We start from the raw sequence: 13,336 nt of genomic DNA on the forward strand, positions 1-13,336 counted from the left end.
GCAGATTTAGACCAATAAATCCTGCAATCATTCGATTCCAACTTTTACAAATAAACACACTTTGAGCAAGCCTAAACCTAGACTCTATGTTTTGATCATGATTTGCCAACATAATACATAATGAAGTTTTAATACATTTAGTTCCAAAAATTTTAAAACCTAATAAAATGTAAAGAATTCTCTACATTCTTTGCAAAATTATGTACATTGAATGCACAAAATTGAAAATTTGTGTACAATGAATAACTAAAATGAGTACATTCTTTAAGAAAATATGTACGTTGAATATACAGTATTGTGTATATGAAATGAAAATTATATGCATTAAATCTACAAAAATGTGTATTGTAGGGGCATTGGGCCCTAAAGCCCATTATTTATGTATATAATGGACCTAAGGCCCAAGCCAAGGACCGAAGATGTTCGAGGAGGGTAAACGTTGTCAAAAGAGCCCATGTTAGCAAACGGAGAAATCAATTTTGATCATAACAGTCCAAGGGGTTGTGCTGAGGATGAGAGCCTCCTCGGATAACCAAGGCCGAGGTCCGTAGTGGTGGTCCGCCGTCCAAGAGAATGACCCAGGAACACTCTGTTGATACAGATAAGCACTATGGAAACACAAGACAAAGAGGTGTCCTAAAATATCTAAGAGGAAAGCTGCTACTACCGTATTGAATGCACTACAGCTAACTTTTTGGCTGCATTAATGTAGAGAAGACCCCTGAACAGTGTTGCATTGGCTAACCCAACGTACAGAGGGACTGAAAGTGTGTCCGATAGGACAAGCACTCAAGTGGTGACTTAGATGATCAAAAAGTGAAGGACCAAGATTGTCTAAGGAGAACTATATAATAGAAGAGACCCTCCATGAAAGAGATGGGTTGCATTGGCTAACCCAACGTACAGAGGGACTGAAAGTGTGTCCGATAGGACAAGCACTCAAGTGGTGACTTAGATGATCAAAAAGTGAAGGACCAAGATTGTCTAAGGAGAACTATATAATAGAAGAGACCCTCCATGAAAGAGATGGGTTGGGGGGGGGGGGAATGAAGAGGGAAACACTGTAGCAATCAGGAACCAACTTTGTGAACAAACTTGTAAGAAATATATAAGAACTAACTCCCTCGGACTTTGCCGAGGAAGATTTTCTTTGGATCAATTCAATCTACTTTCCTATTCTTGTCAATTGAGTTCACTTTATTTGTTGTCCAACTCATTTGAACCTAGTTTTCGAACCCACTCTCTACAAATTTATTATTTTAGGCTTTGTAGGCCTAGGTCCATCCATCGTCTGGGCTAGAAACTCAAATCTGGTCCTTACATGTATATTAATTGAAAAGTGGTTTATACTCTTTAAAAACTTGTGTATGTTGTATATACAAAATTTTTTACATTATTTGAAAATTTGTGTATGTTTAATATACAAATTTTTTAAGTTCTTTGAAAAAGTATATGCTTTGAATAAACAAAATTGTGTACAATTTTTGAAAATTTGTGGAAAATAAATGTGCAAAGTTTTGTACATTGTACATTAAATTTGTGCGTATTGAATATATAGAATTGGAAAAAAATTTGTACATTAATATATAATGTTGTATACATTAAATATACAAAATTATCTATATTCTTTGAAAAAAAGTGTAAAATAATGGACAAAATTGAATACATTTTTTTATATAAAAAAATGTTTATATTCTTAGAAAAATTGTGTATATTAAATTTACATAAATATGTACATTCGAGTTCAGTATGCAAAATTATATACATTCTTTAAAAAATTTTGTACATTAAATTTACATAAATATGTACATTTGAGTTAAGTATACAAAATTATATACATTCTTTAAAAATTTGTGTACATTGAATGTACAAAATTGTGTTCTTTCTACTAAAAGTTATGTACTCTGAATATACAAAATTGTGTAATTTTTTTGAAATATTTTTACCATTCAATGAAAATTTTGTTCCTTGATTGTACAAAAGTGTATATATTCTTTGAAAAATTGTACACCTAGGAGTATAGAACTTTGTACTTTTTTTGACAAATTGTGTACTTTAAATATACATAATTGTGTACATTCTTCATAAAATTTGCATAAATAAAACTACAGAATTTTGTAAATTCACTGAAAAGTTGTGTACATTGAGTGTAAATAATTTAAGAATTGGGTATATTAAATATATAGAATTATGTTTATTGAATATACACAACTGTAAAAATTCTTTGAAAAATGGCGTATGTTAATATACCTAATTATGTACATTCTTGCAAAATTTTGTGTGCTTTGAATGTATAGGATTGTGTACATTGAATGTTCATAATTGTGTGCATTTATTGAAATTTGTGTAGATTGAATTTACAGAATTTAATAAGGACAAAACTTAAGTACAGTACTTTAGGAGCTATTTTTCGGTTTTATAGAACTTAGTTCTGTTTGATTTGAATCATGAACTGACTCGAAATAATATTGCTATGATTTTTTATGAGAGATTTTCTTAGGCTTAGTCCATGGAGCAAAGTCTTGGGCCAATAAGCCCATTTTGAATCTTGTGCACAGGATAGAAAAACTGTTGTTTTGGATATTAGGGTTTTGTGTGGTTTTTTAGAGAGAAAACTGTATTGCCGCATCTTGTAAATTTTTCCCTGAGAATAGTGAAATCCCTAGGCAAATTGTTAAACTATGTAAATATTGTCTTGTGTGATTGTTTCTTTTACGCATATTTTTTCTCTATTTTTTGCATCTCACAGATTTGGGAATTTCGTATTTATTCACTTTAGCTGTTCCTTAGGTTTCCCTCTTAAAATTCAACCATTTCGCTATTTAACTAAAAAATATACTTCCATTCCATGAAAAAAAATCCACATGAAAGAATTTTAAGAGAAAAACCTAAGGAACTACACTTAAGTACTATACTTAAGTCTTTCCCATTTAATAATTATGTATGTTGTATATATAAAATTGTGTACATTTTATGAAAAATTGTTTACATTGAATGTACGGAATTAAAAAATTATGTACATTGTATACACATTATATTAAATATACCAAAATGAAAAGTTGTGTAAATTGAATATATGAAATTATGTGCATTCTTTGAAAATATTTTGTAAATTGAATATACGAAATTGTCTACATTTTTTGAAAAATTATGTATATTGAATGTACAGGATAGTGTCCATTCATTGAAAAAAAAAATGTATATGTTGAATGTATAAAATTTTACATATTCTTTGAAAAATTGTCCATGTTGTATGTACAAAATTGTGCACATTCTTTGAGAAATTGAATATTCGGAATTGTGAACATTCTCTGAAAAATTATGTACTTCGAATTTACAAAATTGTATACATTCTTTAAAAAATTACATGAGTTGAATATTTTGAATTATTACATTCTTTGAAAATTTGTGTAATTTGAATATACACAATTTTTTACATTCTTTGAAAATGTGTGCACTTTGAATATATGGAATTTTGTACATTATTTTCAAATTCGTGTCAATTGAATGTATAGAATAGTGTAAATTCTTTCAAAAATTGTGTATATTGAATATAAAGAATTGTGTACATTCCTTGAAATTTGTATACATGTAATATAAAGACATGAAAAGTTGTGTACATCAAAAATACATAATTGTGTACATTCTTAAAGAACTGTGTGTATTGAATGTACAGAATTATGCACATTCTTTTAAAAAGTATTTATAATGAATGTACATAATTACATTTTTGAAAAAAATTGTTATTTGAATACACAAAATTATGTACATTTCTTTAAAAATGTGTTCATTGAATGTAAAAAATTTTGTACATTTTTTAAAAAATTGTGCCTATTGAAAGTATAGAATTAAAATATTAAAATATATAATTAATTGTGTACATTGAATATATAGAATTATATACATTCTTTAAAAAATCGTATATTTTGAATATATATAATTGTGTACATTCTTTGAAAAATTGTGTACTTAAAATATACATAATTGTGTACATTCCAAGAAAACTTGTATATTTTATAGTTAATTGTGTACATTGAATATATAGAATTGTATACATTCTTTAAAAAATTGTATATTTTGAATATACATAATTATATACATTCTTTGAAAAATTGTGTACTTTAAATATACATAATTGTGTACATTCCAAGAAAAATTGTATACATTGAATGTACTAAATTGTTTACATTTTCTTTGTGAATTAGTGTATATTTGTTAGGAGTCTAGTCGTGATAGTTGTGCATGGTATGCTAGCATTTTTGGTTACTGGTATGTTCGTTACACATTTACATTGTATGTTAGTTACATGTATAGAACGGGTGACTCTCTTCCACGCTCTCTCTCACGGGAAGAACAAGAGGAATTGGTTCGGAGTAAAAAGAAGGTGAAAGATGTGAGTCATGGGGGATTTCAAGGTGGGCAAGAAGTAGGTACTGAACAACCAAGCAGTGGTCAAGGGGCTTGGAGTGGCTCAGCCTTTTTTAACGATAAGCTGGTTGGTGAAATACCATATGCATTCTCGCAGGCCTTCTGTTTTGGTGATAGTATGGATGAAGAAGTCATCTCGGATGAGGTGGTAGAGACTATTCATGAAGGGCTGTTAGATTCCCTCGAGAGCTCAAACGGTAGATACGAACTCCATGGTCGAAAGCACTCATCGTTAAGGTCTATGGAAGGACAGTTGGTTTCAACTTCCTTCATAATAGATTGTTAGCGATGTGGAAACCTGTAGGGTGGCTGGACTGTGTGGGTTTGGGAAATGGGTTCTTTCTTACTCGCCTCTCCTTGAGAGAAGACTATGAGAATATACTAAAAAGAGGTCCATGGTTCATAGGAGAGCATTTCCTTTCCATTAGACCTTGGGAGCCAGATTTTAGGCTGGAAACGGCAAGTGTTACTACGGTAGCGGTTTGGGTTAGACTCAACGGACTTCCTATAGAATACTACAACCCGGAAGCTCTCTGCCACATTGGGAAGACCATAGGTAATGTTCTAAGGGTTGATACACACACAGCCATAGAAGATAGAGGGCGGTTTGCGAGAATGTGTGTCCAAATAGATGTAGAAAAACCTTTAATTACGGCAGTGCTAATCGGGAAATTCGAGCAACAGGTCTGTTATGAAGGCATTCAGAAGCTATGCTTCTCTTGTGGTCGGATTGGTCATAGTAAGGAGACTTGTCCATATACCGTGTTGCTTAGCCCAGCTACAAGGGAGGAGAGACCGGTGGCCGCTGGTGTCGCGGCCGTACACTCATGCAAAGAGCATGTCTCTGTGCAAGCAGGAGATGTGGTGGGGTCCAGCAGTGACATGCAGGAGAGTGTGCTTGACAAGGAGCAGGAAGGTACGTACGGGCTGTGGATTATGGTTGAGCGTAAGAGAATAGGGACAAAACAGCAAAGGAGTGGAGGGACCCATTTGGTGGGGGATAACGGTCTTCAGAGACAGGTTAAGAAAATGAAATATGCAGAAAATACGACACGGATGACTTCAGGGAATGTGAAATTCGCGGATGGGCCTATGAGAGAGGCTAAGAGGAAACATACTCCCCCAAGAGTGTTAACAGAAGCCCAGGTAGTGAGTGCTATCACTACATTAGGAAAGGCCTCTAGTAAGCAGGCCCATTTCAAAAACCAAAGCCCAGAAACTGCAAGTGGACCAAAAGTTGCTAACATAGAGCTGGGTTTAAGTGGTTCAGCTAAGCTAAAAAAATCCAAGCGGCTCAAGTAAGGGGAAAAGGGGGGCTGGACGATCTAAGGGTTCAAAAGGTTCTTCTTCTAATACCCCTCAGACGCCATTATCTCATGCTCAAGAGGTTTCCCAGGTTCCGTTGAGGCCATGTGCTCAGTTGAATGGGGATGGGAAGCCAAAGGGAAGTGAGGAAGGCTCAAGGCCGAGGATTGCTGTTGAGAACCAGATTTCAAGTTTGCCTTGGCCGGAGGTGGGTTTGAAATTTGGAGGAAGTAATAGTGGAAGTGTTGTCATCGGAGAAGAGTGTGCAGGAGGACGATCCTTTTCAGAGGGATGTGCCGGCGCCGGAGAGGATTTGGAGAATGGGTTGGGAGTCGCTGGCCCAAGTGTTGCCAATTCCAACTTTATGCAAAGTGAACATGTGGGAGAGGTTACCAGAACGGAGAATGAAGGGATGGGGTCCAATGTTTTTTTCGCTCATGGGGAACAAGCTTATGCTCAATCAGCTTGTGCTGTCATTGGGAACGGAAGTGGTTGCGCTTCAACAAATTCTGACTCTGTGTCTAGGAGAGGGGCTGCTGCAGGAGATGTTGAAGTGGAGCATATGGAATTAGAGGATGGAAGTGATGGTGCTGCCATCTTGTGTTGAGTGTCTCTTCCCACATCAAATAATCATCATCATGAACATAATAATATGGAACTGCAGGGGTGCTTTAAAGCCTTCCTTCCAAACCCATGTTCGGGAGCTAGTGCACAATCATAATCCGGCTATTCTAGTCCTAATGGAGATAAAAGTTGGAGGTGAGAGAGCTAGGGAGATTTCAGGTAGGCTGCCATTTGATAATGCAATCCACACGAATACTGTTGGGTATGCAGGCGGTCTATGGATGCTATGGAATTCTGATAGAGTGGAAGTCACCTCATTAGCCAACACAGAGCAAGAGATTCACACCATCATCAAGGTAATGAATTCTAACTCTTGTTGGTTATTTACAGCTGCTAATCCTAAGAGTGCCGAAAGACACATATTGTGGGATAATTTAAATAAAGTAGCAGAGTTGCATAATATGCCTTGGGTTTTGGCAGGTAATTTTAATGAACCCTTGTTAGACGATGACAAATTTGGGGGTAGGGCTATTAGTATTAATAGATCCCTTCATTTCAAAGATTGTCTAGATAACTGTAACATGATGGATATTGGCTTCTCTGGGCCTCGTTTTACTTGGACTAACAAAAGGGAAGTGCAAGCCCTTATCCAAGAGAGGATAGACAGGTTCTTTGTCAATCCGAATTGGTGTCTATTATTTCCTGAAGCTAAAGTTGTCCATCTCACAAGATGTCACTCTGATCATTGTCCAGTTCCTCTTGAATTAACCCCTGCATCCCGGGGAGCAAGGAAGAGGCTTTTTAAGTTTCAAACTTGCTGGTTGACAGACCTCACTTTTCCGAAGGTCGTCTCACAGGCTTGGGAGCAAACTCATAGCCTTGCTGAAGCTGTAGAAAAGTTCACCAAAGATGCTGGCCTTTGGAACAAGGTTCATTTTGGAAACATTTTTGCTAAAAATAAGAATATAAAGGCTAGATTGAACGGTATTCAGCGGGCAGTGTCAGTTAAGCCGTCATCTTTTCTTCTTAATCTCGAGCAAGATTTACTAAAGGAGCTTGATCTGATTCTGAGGCAAGAGGAGGAGCTGTGGGCGATGAAGTCGCGAGTCAACTGGATGATTCAAGGGGAGCGAAATACAGGTTTTTATCATGCCTCAACGCTGATTCGAAGGAAGCGAAATCAGATCTTGGCCATCAAAGATGCAATGGGGGAGTGGATTTATGAGGAGGCGGAAGTTAAGGCTTTTATTAGAAATGGATTCAATGATATTTACACAACTTCTCTATCTAGTGTTTCTCGGTCAGAGGCCTACTCCACCCAATGGCAAGCTAGTCTTACAGAGGAGGAAAAGGCCAATATTAGTGGGGGGGTATCGGATGCAGAGGTTAAATCAGCTCTGTGGTCCTTGAAGGCCTTTAAAGCCCCTGGGCCGGATGGGCTTCATGCAAGTTTTTATCAAAGATTTTGGTTGACAGTGGGAAGATCAGTGACGGATGAGGTAAAAAAAAAAATTACAGAAAGAGGAATGCCAGGTTACATGAATCAAACTCTTATTGCTCTCATTCCCAAAAACCAAGGCCCAGAAACTCTGGGAAACTATAGACCCATAAGCCTATGCAACTCAGTGTACAAGTTAGTGACTAAAATCATAGTGACTAGACTAAGACCTTATTTAGAGAAGCTGATTTCCCCTCTGCAAATAGCTTTTTTACCGAGGAGGAAGGGTATTGATAATGCAATTATAGCTCAGGAAGTCATTCACACCATTGGTAGAAAGAGAGGGAGTATGGGGTACATGGCTCTAAAAATTGACTTGGAGAAGGCGTATGACAAGCTCGAGTGGAATTTTATTAGAGTAATGTTAACTAGAGCAAATATTCCGAAAGATCTCATTGACATCATAATAAGCTGTGTCTCATCTGTGTCAACATCCATTATGGTGAATGGAGAAGCTTTAGACCCAATTTATCCTTCGAAAGGGATTAGGCAAGGGGACCCCTTATCCCCGTATCTTTTTATCCTCTGTATGGATTTTCTTGGTCAATTAATTGAAGAAAAGTGTAGCTTGAAGGAGTGGCAGCCAGTTAGAGCCTCCCAAGGCGGTCCGGCTTTTTCCCATTTACTCTTTGCCGATGACTTAGTGTTGTTTGCTAAAGCGGACTATGCTAATGATGCGGCCATTAGAGAAGTTCTTGATGTCTTCTGTGGTGTGTTGGGGCAAACTATAAGTGAAGCTAAGTCTAGAGTGTTCTTTTCTCCAAATGTGGATGATGCTACCAAGGGGACTCTTTGTGATGTTTTGGGGTTTGTCTCTACCTCGAATCTAGGCAAATATCTGGGTATCCCTATCAAGCATCCCGGATCTTCTTCTCAAGACTACAACTTTGTCCTTGATAGAGTTAAGCAAAAGCTAACTAGCTGGAAGGCAAATTTGCTCTCTATGGCTGGTCGAAATATTCTCATTCAAGCCTCTTTAGCAACAATTCCAGCCTATATCATGCAGTGTGCCCACCTTCTGGGAAAGGTGCTGGATGGGTTGGATAAAGTGAGCAAGAATTTTTTGTGGGGTACTTCGGAGGCAACTAGAAAGATCCATTGGGTTGGGTGGCACAAAGTGACCAAACCAAAGGATAGAGGGGGTCTTGGGCTGCAAACAGCCAGGGGGAGGAACATTGCCCTCCTTGCCAAATTGAATTGGAGAATGCATAATGAAAAAGACGCTTTATGGGCAAAAGTGATTGAAGCGAAGTACTGTACTAGGAGAAGGCAGATTTCGAGAAATGCTGATGGTCTTCCTAGCTCAAGGATTTGGGCAACCATTAAAAAGGGAAGGGAGGTCTTTATGAAGGGAAGTAGATGGACGGTTGGTAGGGATAGCAAGATTAGCTTTTGGAATGGAAATTGGACAAAAAAAGGTCCCATTCGACAATTAATCCGAGAACCTTTAACTCAAGAAGCTTCGGCGCTTGAAATCAAGGATGTGATCCAAGATTCGAGGTGGAACCGGAGCAAGCTGCCTTTTGATTTTCCTTTGGACTGCAAGTTAATGCTCCAAGCTATCCCAATTTCCCATCTAGGAAGAGGTTGTGATAGAATAGCATGGGTGGATAATCCTAAGGATATTTTTGATTTGAAAAGCGCGTATGGGATAGCAATGGGAGACGATACAAGTATGGCCTTCAATGCAGATTGGATTTGGAAGCTAAAGACGCTTCCTCGTATTCAATTTTTTCTTTGGAAATGTGCACATAACAGTATTGGTGTGAAGGATTGCCTTGTAGGGCGAGGGATGGGCAGCGATAACCAGTGTGCTATATATCACGAGGGTGCTGAATCCATTCTCCATGCCTTAAGGGACTGCCCTCGGGTTCAGAGTATTTGGAGACAACTAGGAGTGCAGGACAGTAACCATGGCTTTTGGCGGTCAGAGTTAACGGACTGGATGAATTTAAATGGGAAGTTGTGTGGGAGTATCACTGATGGGCACCCTCCCTAGAAGCTGCTCTTTTCTTTTGCTATTTGGCATATATGGAAGAGCAGGAACAACTACATTTTCAATGGGAAGCCGACAAATCCAAGGCTAGCTACTGAGATAATTAACCAAGCAACGGAATTTCTATATTGCTATTCGCCTTCTAAAGCTTCTAATGCCAGAACAAGCATGTTGGTTCGACGAGAGAAACCACCAAGCGGCTGGACTAAACTGAACACGGATGGGGTTGTTATGGGCAATCCGGGTGTAGCAGGCTGTGGTGATATTGTGCGGGATGAAAGAGGCAATTGGGTGGTTGGTTTTGCAAGGAAGATCAAGCTAGCTAGCGGTTTTGAAGCGGAGTTATAGGGTCTACGGGATGGACTCTCTTTGTGCTGCAATTTAAATATCTCCTCTCTAATAGTTGAATTAGATGCTAAAGTGGTTGTTGATATTCTTCACAAGGTGAACTATGAGAATAATATCCTTTCTCCCATTTTAGATGACTGTCGCCTTCTCATGACCAGGTTTGAGCAGGTCCAAGTTCACCATATTTATCGCCAAGCTAATGGCTATGCAGATGGCCTTGCTAAGTTGGGTGCTGAGCAGGAAAGTAGTTTTTCTTGTCCACCTGAGGACATTAGAAGTAGGATAGATTTTGATGGTTCTGGTATGTACTTGGTCAAACGTGGTGCTGATCTGTATGCTGTTGGCTAGTTTTTCTGTTTTAATATACTCCTAGTTTAACCACACAAAAAAAAAAAAAAAATGTATAGAACGGTTAGAGAAGCTGAGCTGTTCAGTTAGTTAGTTAGTTTTGGATGAACAATGCTTTGAGCACTTGTATATATATAACCTGTTAAGGAAGGCATTAAGTATTATCCAAAAATTCAATCAAGTTTGTTCTCATCTCTCTCTTTAATTCTCTAAAACTCAGGAGGTTGGTTGCCCTCGAAGTAACTGTTCTCTTCTTCCCTACTTCTATTTCCTTTACAAATTCTGAATTACCAAGAGCTTAACAATATTATATGTATAGAATTGTGCAAAATTTTTGAGAAATTATATACATTGATAAGTGATTTTGTTACTGCTTGACAGTTTTTAGACCCCTTAAACAATTGATTAAACCTAGGTAATTAGTCAAGTTGTTACTTAGTCCAATTAAACAAGTCTAGGTTATCACAATAATAAAGATCAAATCATCCAAAGCAGCGGAAAATAAATAAGACAATGATATGATCACCCAAGAAACCAAACCGGTAAAAACCTGGGGAGGATTTGACCTAGCTATCCTCAAGGTAAACTTGAATCCACTATCAGAAAGAATCGAAGTTCATACAAAAGGACTTACAAGCACCCCCGCTCGACTTTCTAATGCTACCAACCAGTCAAACTTACTGACACGACCACGTACAAGCTCCGAATCCACGGACTCCTTCTTTCTTTGGATTCCCACCAGCTACAAGCACCCCCGCTTGTGTATTCTTTAAGCTTTAATGGCAGCAATTGTTTTGATCATCAAGGTGTAGAGAATATCTCCTCCTTGAAAACCCTAAGTTTGTGTAAAGGAAAGCTCCTTTAAATCTCACAAGAAATTTACACAAACCGCAATATGAGCAACACTAAAACATGGTTAGGGTTTGCCTTTTATACTTAGGACAAATAAGAAACCCTAAAAACGTTTTAAAACAACTAGGGCTGAGTTGGAAAATTCTGCAGAAAAGCAATATGCCCGACGTTCAATCGGTCGAGCCTAAGCTTCGATCGATCGAGCCAGGTCGAAAGCCACAATGCTTTCTGCTTTACACTCGATTCCAACTTTACATTGACATACAACTTTGAGCTAGCTTTAAACACTTCTAAACACATTGTTTTGATCATGGTTTGCCAACATTACAAATTAGAGTTCTAAATACGTAAAGTCCTAAACTTTAGAACCTAACAAACTCCCCCTTTGGCAATCCGTGACAAAACACAACTTAGAAGCTCAAAGTTTACAAAATGAAAAGCCCTTTACAAAATAATGCTCATAAACAAAAATTCAATCCTAACTACTATCCATCAGTTGCAAGTGTAGACAGCAGCTCAATTGAATCAACTTGTATATTTCTTGAAACACTAAACAAAATGCATAACCGCATGTGTGGGAAAATTACAAGTAAACAAAATAACTTCTTGATTTCAAACAACACACAAATAAAGACATATATCAATGACTAAAACACCTAGAGTTTATAAATAATTATGGTAGTTATTTAATTTTATTATGATTGAATTTGTATATAGAAACTTCTATTCTAAAATTAATTACGCATTTATTGTTTCTAAAAAAAAATAGTATTAGGCATTTATTATTGTTGTGCTTGTCTATGAAAGTATAGAATCTACTATTTTTTTAAAAAAAAAGTTTGACTTTATCTATTGTATTTTTTTAACTAGAATCTCCTTTTGTTTTAATGAGAAATCGTCACATCACCCACTAACTAAATAAAAGGTAAATATTAAAACCCACTACCGCTTCTTATTGTGTATTTAAAACAAAAGGAGACCTCCAGTTAAAAAAGTACTGGGGATAAGCCAAACCCTTAAAAAAATATGAATTGTTAAGATTTTAATGTAGGGTTAAAAAATAGAATAGAATTCAAAACCAATTAAAAAGTATATAATAGAATAATGATGTGCAAAATTATAAGCTCTCAAAAGCTTATATGACAAAATATTGTGACGTCAACCAAAAGTCAAATTGTAATAAAAGAGAGATTATAATAGATCATGTGATTGCTTCCTTAAATAGCTCTAATAACTGTTCCTAAAAAAAATTAGCTCTAATAATTATGGCAAAGACCAAATTTGGTATCAAGGGCGTAATTGCTTGGAGGATATTGTGAGATTGTTTTCCTAGATGATGGTTGACTATAGCAAGATATGGTAATAATGGGAATTGTTGGGTTTTGTATTTTGCCTTGATTTGGCTAAATTCCAAAAGACTTGCTGTAAGACCTATGATGATGCAAAAAATCCGTAGTTAAGTTCCTCGTCAGTGTAGATGGATGATAATATTGGATTCATCTCTGATGAATACCTTCAATAAGACTCAAGCTAAGAAAATATACACCGACTAGTGCATCACAGACGGATGCTTTGGTATACAAAGCTCCTTTGTTACTGTTGTTCCGTCCGTTGCTCCGTCCATTACTCTTTGTCATAAATGCTTGTAATGAATGCGTAACGCATTTTAGGCTCATCAATGTTCTAGTGACGGTTTCATTATTTTTTTGACTCATCAACCTATATTTAGATTTTATTTAATTATATATTCTTTATTATTCTATATTTAAAATTTGTATATTTTAGATTTTTTATTCATTTAATTTTTTAACAGTTAAGGATGATAATTAAGGAAAATTATCTGTTCCAAATACAGATACTTTTGAGCTGTGAAACTATTCGATCACTCCTATTATTATCGTCAAATGCGTGACATAGATCAACACCATTGATGTCCCAAGTTCCAACTCCCAATTAGCAAGTATTCAATTCATGAAAACTTAAAACCATCCATTATG

The sequence above is a fragment of the Quercus lobata genome, chromosome 3, assembly GCF_001633185.2.
Source record: "Quercus lobata isolate SW786 chromosome 3, ValleyOak3.0 Primary Assembly, whole genome shotgun sequence".
NCBI classification, from domain to species: Eukaryota; Viridiplantae; Streptophyta; class Magnoliopsida; order Fagales; family Fagaceae; genus Quercus; species Quercus lobata.